This window comes from Rhipicephalus sanguineus, chromosome 9 (assembly GCF_013339695.2).
Source record: "Rhipicephalus sanguineus isolate Rsan-2018 chromosome 9, BIME_Rsan_1.4, whole genome shotgun sequence".
Taxonomy (NCBI): domain Eukaryota; kingdom Metazoa; phylum Arthropoda; class Arachnida; order Ixodida; family Ixodidae; genus Rhipicephalus; species Rhipicephalus sanguineus.
The window spans coordinates 20,139,430-20,156,704 of NC_051184.2; positions in this window are offsets into that span (position 1 = coordinate 20,139,430).

Consider the following 17,275-nt stretch of genomic DNA (forward strand, 5'->3'; position numbering starts at 1 on the left):
GCCCCATATCGGCTTGTTTGCCCCATAAATCTGACGTCACTTCCGCCACACTTTTCGCAATGCATTGGGATACGATAGGGCCTCTCCTTAGTTTTTCCTTCCTCCATGGTCGTAGGTGGGCCGATCCCAGACGCACTGCAAAACGACGGTAGGTGCAGAGAGCTTCCGGGGGGGAGGGAATTGGTATAGTCAACTGAGAATAATAAAAAAAAAGATGGCGATATATTAGGGGTGTGCGAATATTCGAGTTTTGAATTCGAATCGAATAGTTCGTAATCGAATAATTCGATTCGACTTTCGAATAGCTAGTATTCGAAGTTTCGAATAATTCGACAGGACGAATATCTAAAACGCGACAAAGGCCAATACACTCAAACCTCATTATAACGAAGTCGCACCCGACACGAAATTAAGTTCGTTATATCCGAAAATTCGTTATAAACATATACTTGTAACACTGTATATATGACAAGACTATTCTTGAGTTACTTCGTTATAACCAATAATTCGTTATATCCGTGTTCGTTATATCGAGGTTTGAGTGTAGTGAAACTTGGTTAGGGTGGGGTGGCTAGAACTAACGCTAACGTCGCGGTTTGTTAAACTTTCACCGACATCCTGGTTCAAAAGCGAGCGCATGTAGATGTTAAAGGAGATTATGTCATTTCTCCACGTAGAGTCCTTCACAACATCGCTCCAGAAACGAAGGCACGGACTTCTTGCGTAGTTCGTTTGCATATGCCCGCAAGCGCCGTAAAATGACCTGACTTTGGCCTGAGAAACCCTCGGTGTTTGGCCTTGCATGTAAAAATTTGTTCACGCTGGGCAGTCGCCACTGCCTCACCGCACAACTAGTTCAGAAAATCTCATCGTTCTGGCGCGCAGTTAAAACGCTGCTGTGAACGGGCGCCCCGAAGACTTTTGGGCCCGGAGCACCCATGGTGATGAAGCACAGCATTACCGTTGTCAGATGAGCCGTATTGCATGACCTTGAGGAACGAAAACTAGCTACCGTACCCCCCTCTATTAGGAGGTTAGGAGTGGCGCTGCTGACTGGAATGGCGGCTCTTCTATCAACATGCTTGCGCGCCCATAAAAGCTGAAACAAAAGCCACTCCCGAACATGTGCGTAATGAAGCTGTCGGCACGCCGTAGTGTCCCTGATTTTTCCTTTGTCTTGCCATAACTGGCGGTACACATTTCATGTAAATATACTATTCGATATTCGATATCTTTGGCCACTATTCAACACTATTCGATTCGAATTTGATTTGAGATGAAATTTCACTATTTGCACACCCCTACAATATATATATTGATCCTCCTCCTACTCAGAGATCGTGGTCGTTACAACATTGCAATGAAACGCCGTGTGTGGTACCCTTTTCTTATTTATTGCAACAGTTCTGTGGATTTAATGCTTTGTGTAAGACAGGCCCATAGCCGGGGGGGCCTGTCTGCCCACTCAAAGATTGTCAAGAGGGGTGTAGCCTCTCTCTGCTTGGTATCGGCGCTGAGGAGGTCCTGCCCACACAGCATGCAACGTAGTTTTCATAATCAGGTTAGCCGATTAGAGGCTGCTGGCTTCCCTCGATCGGTCATCACGGCCGTTGCTGAGTCTCTGCTGCAGAAGTTTAAACGTGGAACAAGGGAAGCGACGACTGCTACCCAGCCCTCAAGGATTAGGCCACAAGTTGTGCCATACATCCATAAGCTCTCGCACAATTTCAAGAAAGCCGCGATTAGGCACGGTGTACCGATGGTCTTTTCGGCGCCCGAGAAAATCGGGAAGTTGTGCCAACGTATTTGCAATAGCAAAAAGCGCGGCTGCGAGAAGAAGCATGAGAGGCCTTTTTTAAAATGTTCCACGGTGGTCGTGTACTCCATACCCCTATCCTGCGGCAAGGTGTACATCGGTCAAACCGAAAGATGTGTTAATGACCGGTTAAGGGAACACGCCCAAAAATTAATAAAACGAGATGACAAGTATGCGCACCTGGTTGCGCATGCTATAATGTGTGGCTGTGACGCAGGATTCTCTGAGACAGAGATTCTGGGCAGAAGCACAAGGAAAACTGCACGTGAAGTGTTAGAGGCATTTTCCATAGAAAAAGACAAGGACCGCTGTGTAAGCACCCCGTCGGTATCTCTGTTTCCCAGTGAATTTCACTTCATCAGATCTAGACTGTGAGATGGAAGGAACAGGAAGGAAATGTATGTCTTGATTGTGTGTGTGTTGGCTTTATCGGATGTTAATGCGCACATGTGCCACATGTATATATTCAAGCCCGTGCGATGACTAAATCAGTTGGAAGTGAGCGCTGTACGTGGTTGATGCCTGGGTGTGTGAATGTGTCGTGTGGTTGCGCTCTAATTAAGTTTTGGATATGATCTACCAACTAGCCCAACAACAAGTTCTTTTATTGTGGCTTATCAGCAGTGTGGATTTCCCCTGGATAGGTAGGTGGTTTCATGGCATAGCAGCCCCACGCTGCAGTGAAACTACCTCTTCAAGTGGGTCACATGTGGTCAAATATATGTCCATTTGTTCATTTCGAATACTTTGAAATTTTGAATAATTTAAATTTGTGCTGAAGCGAATTCGAATACTGAAATATTCCTTTGAATATTCAAGGCAGTCGAATATTTGCCCATTCCTAACGTTTTTGAGGGAACACAACTGCCAAACCATCGCGACCACGTGTAGCGTAAAAACATTTGAGCATCCGGTGCCAAGGTGTCAAAAAGAATGCTTTTCCGCCTACACTTGTTTGCGTGACGCTTATTTGCGTGACAAAGATAGAGACGATGGCATGATCTCTTTGCTGAGAGATGATGCTACGCCTTTCAGTGGAACTGATGCCGCAAAGCGGATGTGCACGTACCGTATTTACTCGATTCTACCGCGCCCTCGATTGTAACGCGCACCAATTTTCCGCGACCAAAAAAAAAAAAAATAATAATACATCGATTGTAACGCGCACCCATTTTTCGTGAGAGAAAAGAACAAAAAAAGTCCGTAGGAGTCAAACTTCGCACATTCAGAAGAACAAGTATTTGGGTTTTAAAGAACTGAAGTTTCAAAAAAGTAAAACACAAAGTCAAAAAGCGGGCCTTGCCGCTAAAACTGTCACCACTACGGCGGCGATACGAGTCGCGTAATGGATCAGTCCTCGTCGCTGTCGGACAACTCCTTGTCGCTGTCAACACTCTTCGATTTCGGGAAACCGGCCCTGCTTTGGTCCACTGAAACCTTTTCGTGAAGCTTTGCTGTAAAAAATCTTCTGCTTCTGTTTGCGCCAGTCTCGCACGCACGTTTCGGGAACTCCGAACTATATTCGAACGACCGCGATGCGGCCCGATTTCCGTCCGTCTCTCTGCACATGTAATAACTATTCTTTTAAATGCGGCATTGTGGTACACTCATCGAGTATTTGGAGTCGGCACTTCCATGCCGTCGATGCGAACGCAGAACGGGATGACAATCTCCTCAGCACACGTACGAACTGAAAAAATGGCAGAAATGGCCAAGGTAAAGTGTTCTAGAAAGGGGTAGTGGGCTGACTGGAGGCCGTGCACTGACGCACTTTATGTCTCACCTGGTAGATGGCGCCACCACCACCTGCAATGTAAGCGACGCGTTGCTGCCCTCAGCGCGAAGGTTAGTTTGCCAGCGCTTCAAGCACAAACTACTCTTGTGCAACCCCTGTACATAGCCATTTTCGTTGCTTTCTTTTTCTTTTGCGTGAGCATATTCTTGCTTTGGCCGTTGTTCTGGCGCATGAAGTATCGCTAAACATGTGCGCGTCATCAGCGGGCGCCGGATGCAATATATGCTGTAAACCGCCAGTTTTGTATTGCAGTAGCGAGCTCTCGCTTAAAAAAAAAAGATCTCGCAGTTTTATTGCGTTTAGATAATTAATTAATTTATGGGGTTTTACGTGCCAGAACCACTTTCTGATTATGAAGCACGCCGTAGTGGAGTACTGCGGAAATTTCGACCACCTGGGGTTCTTTAACGTGCACTGACATCGATTGCCTTTAGATAAAAGAGACTAATATTTTCATGCTAGCGTTTGTACTCGGTAGTCTCTTTAGTGAGGTCATACTCTCACTAAATAAAACAATATTACTACAAACTTAAGCACCTTACGCGCTCTCAGTTGATATATTCTCCTGAAAAGTGCAAGAAAATGTGTGGGAGTGCACAGCAGGAAAGGCCTGTCCTAATCATGCCCAAGAAATAAAAGACCGAAAGTAAGGGTAGACCATGCAATCAGATTTTGCTTCTTGAAGACCCCTCACATGCTGGAAATTATATTTGTGTAAGAAATTGCATGCAAACACCGCTATCAGTTGAGTGCAAAATTCAGTTAGCAATTCTGCTGACACTATATTATGCCTGAAAGGTTCATATGCACTCTTTTCTACAGAACTATTTGTCCGCACTCCTGTATTTAGAAAAATGAATTTGTAATGAAGGTGTGGAAAAATGTAGACAACAATCGCTCGCGCAAATAAGTGAAAAGTTTATTTGGTGGGGCAGCACAATGACCTTATATACTCCACAAAAGCCATGCGTATCAATCACTTTCATTTTTTTTTTCAAAGTGAAAACAGATGGAAGAAAGCTGAAATAGCTTGAAGAGGGCCTTGCCCCATTTTGTACTTATCAGCGTGTGCGGCAAAAAGCATGTCTCCTAAAACAGCCCAATAGATAGACTCACAAAGACTCACAAAGAGACGCTAAATATTTTCAATAGCATACTTAGCATAGCATAAATTTAAAAAGTTCACAAAAGCACATGAATACTCAACACATTGTTCACACAATAAGTGAAGACACTGAATCAGAAGAAATACTAAAAAAATGACAAATAATAGACACATTTCCATTCAAACACATGCATTTTTATACAGATCTACTGACGTTCTGGTAGATCATATTAATCGCACTGTTGATGGTACGCCAAGGACCAAAGCCACCATTCACAATTGAATTAAGGGTTTATTGCTATAGTATGCATGGCGAGTGGCCATTAACATACTATCTTGCTTGTTTTTCAAATCTGGCATTTTATTGTATTTGGGTCAGTGAAACAGAAAAAGAATATTCAGAGAAGATTCATACTTCAAGTTTAACCTACACTTGTAAAATCTAAACGCAGGAACAATAATAAAATTTAAAAAATCTTCTATAGCAAGGAAAAAAAAATTAAGTGCAGCGGCTTATCTTGAAGTGCTTTGCTTTTTGGCGTTTGCCTGCTCTGTCTGTGTTTAGCCCCTTAATGTAAAAATGAAGTCGCGTAACAACATAGAATTGGATTATTTTTTGAGAGAGCGTTGAGGCATGGCTTCGGCACCCAGCCTCTTGCCAAAGCCTTGCTTTCACAATGGTCAGCACATCTAAAATGCTGTCTGCACGGAGTTCTTCACATGAAAAGCAGCCCGTGAACACGCCTTGCTACCAATCTACATTATTCACAACTACAGGAACTGAAAAATGAAACGTATTGACAAAGCAATGCTCGGCCGAAAACCTGCAGCGACGACGAAACACAGCAGCAGCCCTACAGCAGCGGGGCGAAGGCGCGAAGGCTCCCATTGCTGACGATGGTAGCGCCGCCACGCGGGCACTCAGGAAAACGAAAACTCGTTTACATTTTTTGCGCCGCGGCAACGTACCCTCTCCCCGGAGAGTGGGCTCACTACCCAATATTCTAGAACACTATAGCTAAAGTGTTCTAGAAAGGGGTAGTGGGCTGACTGGAGACCGTGCACTGACGCACTTTATGTCTCACCTGGTAGATGGCGCCACCACCACCTGCAATGTAAGCGACGCGTTGCTGCCCTCAGCGCAAAGGTTAGTTTGCCAGCGCTTCAAGCACAAACTACTCTTGTGCAACGCCTGTACATAGCCATTTTCGTTGCTTTTTTTTTTCTTTTGCGTGAGCATATTCTTGCTTTGGCCGTTGTTCTGGCGCATGAAGTATCGCTAAACATGAGCGCGTCATCAGCGGGCGCCGTAAACCGCCAGTTTTGTATTGCAGTAGCGAGCTCTCGCTTAAAAAAAAAGATCTCGCAGTTTTATTGCGTTTAGATAATTAATTAATTTATGGGGTTTTGCGTGCCAGAACCACTTTCTGATTATGACGCACGCCGTAGTGGAGGACTGCGGAAATTTCGACCACCTGGGGTTCTTTAACGTGCACTGACATCGATTGCCTTTAGATAAAAGAGACTAATATTTTCATGCTAGCGTTTGTACTCGGTAGTCTCTTTAGTGAGGTCATACTCTCACTAAATAAAACAATATTACTACAAACTTAAGCACCTTACGCGCTCTCAGTTGATATACCGTATAAACGCGTGTAAGGGCCGCACTTTTTTTTCAAGAAATGAGGGCCTATTTTCAGGGTGCGGCCCATACACGCGACATTTTTTTTTTTTTAAGTAAAAACGCACCAGTTAGCGAACGAAGAGCGTTTATTGCAGTATACGACATTTCTTGCGACATACGTGCTCAATCGTCGTCACTCGGCGAGTCCTCAGACTTGGAGTCCGAGATCAGATGGTGCGCTGCGAAGCGCCGTCACCCCACAAGCAGTCATCTTCCGTGCCATCCAAGCTGTTAGATATCCCGGCGACTTTAAAACTTCGGGACACAATGTCCGCCGACACCGAGCTCCACGCAGATAGGATCCACCCAAGTACAGTCGCCAAGGCTAGTCCCTTCACACGCAGCATGTCCGTTGTGAGTGCAAGACCATCATTCCGCACTTCAGTCACATAGCGGAGCAAATCATCTTCCAAATAGGGAAACTTGCACTGCTCTCCTCGGAAAGCGCGCTTAGTGCTGTTGGTGTTTCGCAAGGCTTCTTTTTGAGCACACCAGCGTCGAACACACTTCTCGTCAACGTCGAATTTTCTGCCGGCGGCACGTTTCCGATGCTCGAGAGCATACTCGATCACCTTCAACTTATAGCCAGCAGTGTAGCTATTCAGGTACTTGCCCATCTTGCCAAAACGTGAACGCCGTGTAGAAAACAAGCTAGCACGAAGGTCATCGAACAGTGCAGAAAACTACAGCAAATGGCTGGCTGAACTTTACTAACTTCTAGAACACTGTAACTGCACAAACCGAACAACGCGAACGCCATGCCAAAGTTGGTGATGCTAATGCCGATATGGATAGCGCCGATAGCGCGTTTGTATAGAGACGTGAGAAGCTAAAGATAAAATCCTGCTTTAACTTTAGTTGGCGAGTCTATGAATACTAATAAAAAAGTTAAAATTTTTAGCCCACTTCACGAACATCTTAACACGAATAAAATCCAAAAAATATATATATACATACTCTGGTGACGATGGTTGCGTTTTCTTGCGCCATCTATCGACTACGCCTAGAAGCTTACGCGCGCGCGCATTTTGAATACGTATTGGTTGAGGAAAGTGTGGGTGCGGCCCTTACGCGGATTTTTTTTTTTTAGAATATGCACTTCAAAAAATCGGGGTGCGGCCCTTACACGGGTGCGGCCCTTACACGCGTTTATACGGTATTCTCCTGAAAAGTGCAAGAAAATGTGTGGGAGTGCACAGCAGGAAAGACCTATCCTAATCATGCCCAAGAAATAAAAGACCGAAAGTAAAGGTAGACCATGCAATCAGATTTTGCTTCTTGAAGACCCCTCACATGCTGGAAATTATATTTGTGTAAGAAATTGCATGCAAACACCGCTATCAGCTGAGTGCAAAATTCAGTTAGCAATTCTGCTGACACCATAATATGCATGCCTAAAAGGTTCATATGCACTCTTTTCTACAGAACTATTTGTCCGCACTCCTGTATTTAGAAAAATGAATTTGTAATGAAAGTGTGGAAAAATGTAGACAACAATCGTTCGCGGAAATAAGTGAAAAGTTTATTTGGTGGGGTAGCACAATGACCTTATATACTCCACAAAAGCCATGCGTATCAATCACTTTCATTTTTTTTTTCAAAGTGATAACAGACGGAAAAAAGCTGAAATAGCTTGAAGAGGGCCTTGCCCCATTTTGTACTTATCAGCGTGTGCGGCAAAAAGCATGTCTCCTAAAACAGCCCAATAGATGCTAGAAAAATACTCACAAAGAGACGCTAAATATTTTCAATAGCATACTTAGCATAGCATAAATTTAAAAAGTTCACAAAAGCACATGAATACTCAACACATATTGTTCACACAATAAGTGAAGACACTGAATCAGAAGAAATACTAAAAAAATGACAAATAATAGACACATTTCCATTCAAACACATGCATTTTTATACAGATTTACTGACGTTCTGGTAGATCATATTAATCGCACTGTTGATGGTACGCCAAGGACAAAAGCCACCATTCACACTTGAATTAAGGGTTTATTGCTACACTATGCATGGCGAGTGGCAATTAACATACTATCTTGTTTGTTTTTCAAATCTGGCATTTTCTTGTATTTGGGTCAGTGAAACAGAAAAAGAATATTCAGAGAAGATTCATACTTCAAGTTTAACCTACACTTGTAAAATCTAAACGCAGGAACAATAATAAAATTTAAAAAATCTTCTATAGCAAGGAAAAAAAAAATTAAGTGCAGCGGCTTATCTTGAAGTGCTTTGCTTTTTGGCGTTTGCCTGCTCTGTCTGTGTTTAGCCCCTTAATGTAAAAATGAAGTCGCGTAACAACATAGAATTGGATTATTTTTTGAGAGAGCATTGAGGCATGGCTTCGGCACCCAACCTCTTGCCAAAGCCTTGCTTTCACAATGGTCAGCACATCTAAAATGCTGTCTGCATGGAGTTCTTCACATGAAAAGCAGCCCGTGAACAAGCCTTGCTACCAATCTACATTATTCACAACTACAGGAACAGAAAAATGACACGTATTGACAAAGCAATGCGCGGCCGAAAACCTGCAGCGACGACGAAACACAGCAGCAGCCCAAGGAGGTTAGCCCTACAGCAGCGGGGCGAAGGCGCGAAGGCTCCCATTGCTGACGATGGTAGCGCCGCCACGCGGGCACTCAGGAAAACGAAAACTCGTTTACATTTTTTGCGCCGCGGCAACGTACCCTCTCCCCGGAGAGTGGGCTCACTACCCAATATTCTAGAACACTATACTATAGCCAAGGCGCATAGGAGGCGGCCATTTTGAAATGTCGATGGCAATACGATAACCGAGTTTCTTTTTTTTTTTTGGTACTCGATTCTAACGCGCATGCGATTTTTGGACTCGTTTTTCCGGAAAAAAGGTGCGCGTTAGATTCGAGTAAATACGGTAAGAAATGTAGCAGGCAAAAGATGGGTTTGCTGATGCCTCCGCTTTGGTACTCCTCGTGATGTTGCCGTCACATGATAATAATTCCTGTCACACGAAGGTTTTTGGTGTCTAGGCCCGTGAATCGGCAAAATGGCGCTATGACGCTTTCATTTATCATACCATCGTCGTAAACTCCTGCCATTAGGGAAGCGAAAAAAACGAGATGGCTTTCCACATGCCAGCAACCCAAGCCTCATTGCTTGTCTGCTACATTTTCATCTTTGCCAAGCTGATTTATAGTGATATTTATGCTTGTAGACTGTTTTACGGATGGGTTTAGGTACCGTCAAATTGGCCATTTGCCTTGCCGTTCTGTATCTTTAAATGCGGAAGTGAAAAACAATTTTTCTCGTTTTAGTAGATTACTCTTTCACAATACTGGAAACACCAAACTTGCTGTGATAAGATGCTTCGTAAGCGAGAAAACGCGGAAAAAGAAAATGCGGGTAGTGACGCCACCTTGAAGTTCCTGCACCAGTCGCTGTGATGTCGTAGAATTTTGACGGCATCTGCTAGGTCCTATGTAGTTCATAAGTGGTAAAATCGAAGTACATTGCCTCTGCCAATTTGCCTGGAAGGCTCCCAATTCCTGACTTATCTTCCCGATTATATGATCGCGGCCATAACTCTCCTGATAAACTGCCTCACCCCAATTTTGCAAAAGAACTGCAGTGAAACAAAAAGCAATGGTTAAAACAACATGAACTTACTTATGACACACCAAAGAAAAGGGAACGTCCACGCAGCTCGAAAGGTTTGCTGGCCACTGCTGTTCGTTTGCTGGGTTCTCCTCCTTTCACCAGACACACAAACACGGACACACCCCAACAGCTGATGCTGGTGTGCCGTCCTCCGTTTTATGGCCCAGTTTGGAGAGGGCACAGTAACAACAGAGAGCCTGGAACGCCTCTATAGTAAGTGTTTCAGTTAGGCCACAGGCCCGCTTCGAATGTTCCAACAAGGCCACGGGTGCGGGGGCCGCATGCGGAACAATCTTGTCGACCGATCACAGGCGTCGCCCGAAACATTTTTCTGCCTGCCCCCCGCCCCCGCGGCGAGTCTTCCTATTTCAGAAGCCCCAAGGTTGGCAGGTATGACATTGTCTTCAGAGAGAGCCAGAAACTTAGCGTACCAAGTTTCAGAAAATTTTGTTGAGCCACTGTGGCCAAAATGCAAAAAAAACACCTTGAAATCCGTGACGTCATCGGAGATTTAGGCAGAAAATTTAAAAGTGACACATTTGCCATTAATTTTCTCATCTATCAATAAACCTATGGGAATGAAATTAACGACACTAGAGTCTTTAGAGCATAATTTATCAGCCTAAACCAGTGGTTCTCAGCCATGGAGGTTTCGGGGACCCCTTGAGGGCTGGAAGTGATGAGGGACTCTTTGCAGTAAGAGAAAAAAAAAAGGGGGGGGGTGTCATGAATTTAACAACATGCAGTGTGAAATAGGCGCATTTTTGTTTCTCTCTGGCAAAGAATTGCCAAACTAAAATGCCACGCCAATTCAATGTCAACAACTTGCCAATACGTTGAGCAGTCGGCATCCACATTCAACCTGTTTCTAGTATTGTTTGCACTTCAAATATGCAAGTCTAGAAAAAAAAAACTAGAAACATTAAGCTCGCGTGCATATGTTGTAGAAAACTGCAACAAAAGCTTTACAGACATCTCGTGGAAAAGGGGAAACGCAAGTCAGCTCGGCTGCAATGCAAAGATGATAGGCGGTGAAGCATACCAAAAATCAGAAGGGGCCTCTGTCATGGTATGTAGTGGTTGGTTGGTTGGTTGCAAAACTTTATTGAGGTCCTGCAAGGCGCGCGTCAGCGCGCAGTGGGTGACTCCCAAGTCGGGACCGTCGGGCCAAGTCTGCCGGCCGCTCCACGGGCCTGCTGGACAGCCCAGAGCTGGTCAGCCAGGAGGGAGCTGCGGAGGGCTGCCTCCCACCTGGCTGAAGCAGTATCAGGGTTAGTGTATGTTGCCTTGCACTCCCAGAGCATATGTGCTAGGGTGGCTACGTCCCCGCATGTGGGGGTATGTAGTGGGCCTCTAAAAAACGCGTTTTAACAACGAAGCTTTTAGAGCCTGAGGTAAAACGTGTGACTGGAGAAAACCATCGTCATTGTAAATGAGTATGTCCTGGAGAAATTGGGTAAATCCCTGTACTCACCCCTGGTCTAATAAAAATGAAGAAGGCAACAGTTAGCCCAAGGAATGACTATCATCACAGGTATGCGCCGCAGAAATTGGACAAATCCCACTGCTCACCACTGGTCGACTAAAAATGAAAAAGGCAACAGTCAGGCCAAGCAATGGCGGCGGTGAAGCGAAGACACCGAGTACGTACAACAAGAGAATACTAAGGAACGGGAAAGGCAATGGTGGCTGCAAGAAGAGCCCATAGTGATGGAAAGCCTACGCCAATGACGGCATGCCCGTTGATCTATGAGAGATGTGAATGCTCGGTTTCAGCTCTAGTTTCCGTCTCTGGAGTTTAGATATCTGTGTCGTGTCTGTGACTGTCGATGGTTTAACTCGAACCTCTCTGTGCTGAGAATAACTGTAGAAACAACCTAGCATCACCTAGCTAAAGCCTAGCAACCAGGAGTGTAGCCAGAAATTTTTTTGGTGAATTAGTGCAAGTTTCGCCATTTTTTTTTTTGAGAATGGGTTTCGCGGACCCCCAAAAATGGCTTCACGGATCCCCATTTGAGAACCACTGGTCTTAACTAATTTATCATTTCTCTTTAGTGTCCCTTTAACAACTAAACGAACTGCTACAGCAGACACATACGCATGAAAACAGTTGGTTTGGTGCATTCATGACCTTGTTATTATTTCAAGTCATGATATACAGAAATAGGAAAACATTCGCTTAACAGCCGAAGATGGCGGTGCCCACGTGTCTTATGTAGAGTCGTCATATATACCATAAACACATCCAAGTCATGCGAAGCATGTGCTTTTGCAAGGCTTGAGGGATTGGAAACATTTGCCTCGTGCTAAGTAATGCGGGGCCGTATTCTGAGGTGACCACTTTTGGATATATCGTCATAATAACGCTTTCAGTGCACGCATATTGGCAGTGCACGCAAGGTGGGCAAGTTTAGTCGCTTCAGTCGCTGGACACGCGAGATTATTGGTCACGCAAAGCAACTCTGTCACTGAAAGGGTTTGCCTCAGAGCCCCTGAGGTGTCACGATGAGCGTGCATTGAATCCCTCCGATTTTTCTTTCACTGCACCGACAACTAGGTTGTGTGTTCTGGCTCTACTGTGCGCTGTGGAAAGCTGCAATGTACGGTGCCTATATGCAGCACCATGGCCATGCTGGTACACAATTAAGATATTCAACGAAAGGATTGTGGGAGTGGTTATCTCGATCAGGCATTGTGTCCAGAATACCGGCTACCTGCCTTGCCAGTGTCTAGGGAAAATGAGATGCAAAGTGTGACCGCCATCGGCGTTGACAAAACACATGGTAACGAAAATGCCGCTTGCTTCTTGCGTGATGCGCCGCATGAGAAGCCCAACACGACAGCGTGTAGTTGAAGTAGAATTGAGAGTAATTCAAGAGTCCCAAGAGTACTTAAGAGTAATTCAAGAGATCCAACAAGCAATCAGGTTCAATTAAGAATACTAGTTCAAGAGAAAAAATTGTGACATCACATGAGACCCCAGCTGCCAGCATCAGCATGACAGTGTAAATATAAGTAGAGTTGTGAGTAATTCAACAGTCCCAAAGCATAACTAGGAGGAATTAAGAGTAATTGAAGATATTAAATGGGTAATTAGGTTCAATTAGAAGTAATCGGGAGTGCCTTGAGAGTTCCAAAAAGTAACTAGGTTCAATGAAAGGTTATTCGTAAGAGCTATCCTAAGGCACGGAAAAGCCTGCAGTGCCTTTTCTATGCTTTAGCACAGCATCATTTACAACTTTTATGCTGCTGCATAAAATGAATATTCAGTGCCAGGTACAACTGCGACTACTCGCAATAAGTGTACTCACTTGTGTAATTCTGTTTTATTTTGTTGAATGACTCAAAAATAGATGCTTGTTATACACAGATGAGTCTTACGTACAATCTTTTTCTGCGAAAGTCGTAAAGGTTAGTAGGGGGTTTATTTTGTACAAAGATGCGTGTTATATAGACGAGAAAACCTGGGCCAGGGGGTGCTGCTGCGCCTTTCTGAAAAGCGCCCCCTGTTTCGGAAATCTCGTTACGCGGTTGCGCACGGCGCTCCGCCGGCAGTTTGTTTACATTGTGGCTGCGTGCATTGTGTCCCGCTGCACGCGCGCGCGTGCTTTCTCTCTCTCCCTCTTTCTTTTTCTGCTCACGCTACGCGTGTGCTCTTCAAGGCGCTCGTGCGCGGGTTCTCCTCTCGCGTTGTGCTGAGCAGCAGTGCACGTGCTCTTGCTCGCGGTGCTTATGTGAGTGTGCTTGCTCGTTAACCTCGCACTGCGCTTGCTCTAGCGTTATATTTAATTGCAGGTCGTGGTCTCGGTGTCGGTGGGGATGGTGTAGAGCATGTTTGTCAAGAGACTGGCCATGAAAGTCACCCTTTCGGTGACGGTAATGCCCAGATGTTCGAGAAAATGAAAAGGTGAAAATAAATTAGTGCGTCATGCTTTTAGAATGGTGGAAAGAAATGGCCCCACGATCGCGCAAAACATTTATAACGAGAACTTCTGCAACCTTGATAGGAAAATAAACGTGAAAAAAAAAGTCATATTAGTCACCCTGTTTCAAAACGTGTGTGCATGTGAGGGAAGTGTTTATAAATGACACAACCAGCATGGACTAATTCATGCCAACCAGAGTTTGGCATGAAAACCACCCGAAAACAGGCGTGTCCCCCCAAAAACGGGTTTTAAGCTGGGCTTCTTGGTAAACGATTTCTAGGGTGAGCTGCACAAGAGCAGAGGCTGAAACACCACGACGAGGATAAGGACAACAAGGGAATGAAGACTAGGACAAGCGCTTCGTTCTTTTGTTGTCCTTGTTCTCGTCGTGCTGTTTTATTCTCTGCTCTAATTATGAACCAACTAGCCCTCATCAAGTTGTTAGCAATGTACAAGGGCAAAACAAGAAAGGTGCGTTCGCGTTAGCTAGCTTTACTATTCTGATTGTGCACATAAGTTCTCCCCAAGTTTGAGGTCTGCTGTTTGCCTGGTCCTGCGGTTTCCGAAAGTAGAACAGTGTGATGAAAAAAACACGACTGCTGTTTATTTCTTCTCAATGTCATTTCACAGCAACATAAATGCCACATTGCTCAAATGTGTGGGAAAACAAAGATGCGTACACACACACGCATGCACACACACACGCACGTACACACACATACACACACACACATACACTCTTTCGGCTAGCAGAAACGCGGGCGAGATTTTTTTGTAACCTGTTACAATGGCTTTGTACACAATAGTCAATGTCTAGAAATAACGGACTGCTGCAATATCCGTTGCACCAATAGGACCTCTTAACGGGTTTGAAATAAAAAGGAAAAGTTAAGTAGATTGAGCGGCCGCTTTTGGGAAGTACACAAATGTTTGTCATCATATAGTGGATGAACGATATATACAAAACGATTAGAAATAGTCTCTGTTTTGGTGAGGACTGCATACAATAAATGATACAAGGACTTTCAAAGGCTCATCAGAATAAACTAATGCAGGTAGTAATGATAAAAAATGCAATCGCCATTTGTGCATTTATGTGATGAATCTACAATTTTTTTTTTTTTTCACACATATACTGCATACTGCTGTGAATAACTTATGTTGTCGATCTGCTGTAGCTGTTGTTGTTGCTATTACCGTTTTCCACGCTTTATATATGACAAAATATTGAACTGTCCAAACTGACTGTAAACCCCTCCCCCACTGTAATGCCTCTGGCGCTGTGGGTACTAAATAAATAAATAAATAAATAAATAAATAAATAAATAAATAAATACAAAACCCATTCTGTTACGTGGCTGCCTCACGGGCTCACAGGCTGCAAGTAGGATTATCGGAGAGCACCAGTGCAGACATGCAATCGTGATCACTGTTAAATATTTCGCGGTATGTGCAGTACCACAACGGGTTTTCACATCAGCTGGTGTTCCAGTGTGCACTTTCCTGAAGTTACTGAATGGGCGTGAAGATATGGGAGGAGTCGACTAAACGTTATTGCTGTATGCGTAAGGACCACTCGACCTGCTGTACGACAATGGTCAAAATAAGGCACGCAAAATAAATGACAATTTGGATCTGCGTACAGCTTGGCGCTTGTTTTGCCTGTGCATTTCCCTTGAATATGCAGTTTCACAGTTCAATTGAGTGCTTATAATCTTCTCAAGGCTGATGCGGCACTGCGTGGTATAAGAACGGTGTGTACCGACTTGTGGAATGACGTGGCTTTCTTTGCAACTTTGAAACGCAATCACCGGCGGCACGTGCTTCGCCGAAAATGCACTCGTGGCAGTGCGCAGTCGCCTCTGCGGGCGAGCCGACGACCTTAGACGTTTTCATCGGCCACCAGGGGAGCATCCTGCGCTGGCGTCGCACCTAAGCTTTAGGTTGCCTCGTCTATATCGGAAAATGCGGTACTCCAGGTCAGGCCGGAATGCACCAGCATTTTATTGCATACCTCATCCACATAGTTGCCTAGAAGCGCACACCAATTTCTGTCAACAGTGCTAGAAATACCTTAAGCCCAAAGTGCGCAAACCTCTTATAATATGTATTAGTTGACAAAATACGAGAAAATAAAGGGGGAGGGGGTCTTACTTGGGGTGCCTTATTTTTATAGCAGAGCTGTTATGCTCGATGTTTGCCTTGTGTCATACATAGGAAATTATCATCATGAACCGACACGCGTTCTCTTCATCCTCTTCTTCACCATTCTTCCTCTTCTGCTTTGCTCCCAGAACATCTGCACCTATTGGATGCAATAACTCTCATGGGTGAGAGAAAGAGTACAGAGAGAGAGAGAGAAAGGGATAGAAAGAAAGTGAGAAAGAGAAATCCTTGGCGAAAAATCTTCTTTGTGAGGCGAGATTCGAACCCACGTACTCACGATCCGAAGGGGAGCGTCGCAACAACTCGGCTATTCAAGCACACTAGCACAACATAGCATAGCCTTGTATAGGTATAGTATAGCAAGGGGGTGAGAAAGGGAAATGAGGGTGAGGGGGAGAGATGTGAGCGTGGGAAGGATGAAAAGGAGGCGAGGAGAGAGTAATGCGTAGCATAGAAACAAAGAGAAACTGAAATAGAAAGAAAGAAAGGGAAAAGAGACAGAAAGAGAGTCAAAGAAAGACAGAGAAAGAAAGGGAAGAAATAAATAAAGATAGAGCAAGAAAGAGAAAGAAATACATAGAGAGAGAAAGAATGGAGTAGAAATAAGCAGAGACAAAAAGGAGAAAGCAAGCATATGGTATAGTACAGCAAGGGGTGGGAAAGATATAGCTACAAGGGTAAAAAGCCTAGCCAAGACGGGACCAGCTAGGTTCCCACGAGCTCTGTTGTGACCCAGCCTTGTGTGCCTTAATGCAAGCTGCACAATTTTTTTTTTTCATCGCAAGAACAGCGCAAGAATCGAGACACATACACAGAGGAATGAAAGGATGAGATCCTTTCTTTTACACAACAAAAATCGTCATGTGGTTTGCTCATGTTTCTTTTCTGCAAAAACTGTGCGCTTTTTAGTGTAGGCTGCTATTAAAATGCATTCCTTGTGAAAAGTTTGTCTAGAGGAGAAATAAGGCCAGAAGAATGCAAACAATAAAGAGTTTGTTTGAGGACACATAGCCCAACAAAGTGCAAACATTTCTTAAGGCACTATCAGCTGGTCGTTTTTGTGCTCAGACTAATATCATGACGATATGGAGCCCTCTCTTGTTCCAAGCCAGAGGAATTATGTCCAGTCCGAAAGTGCAGC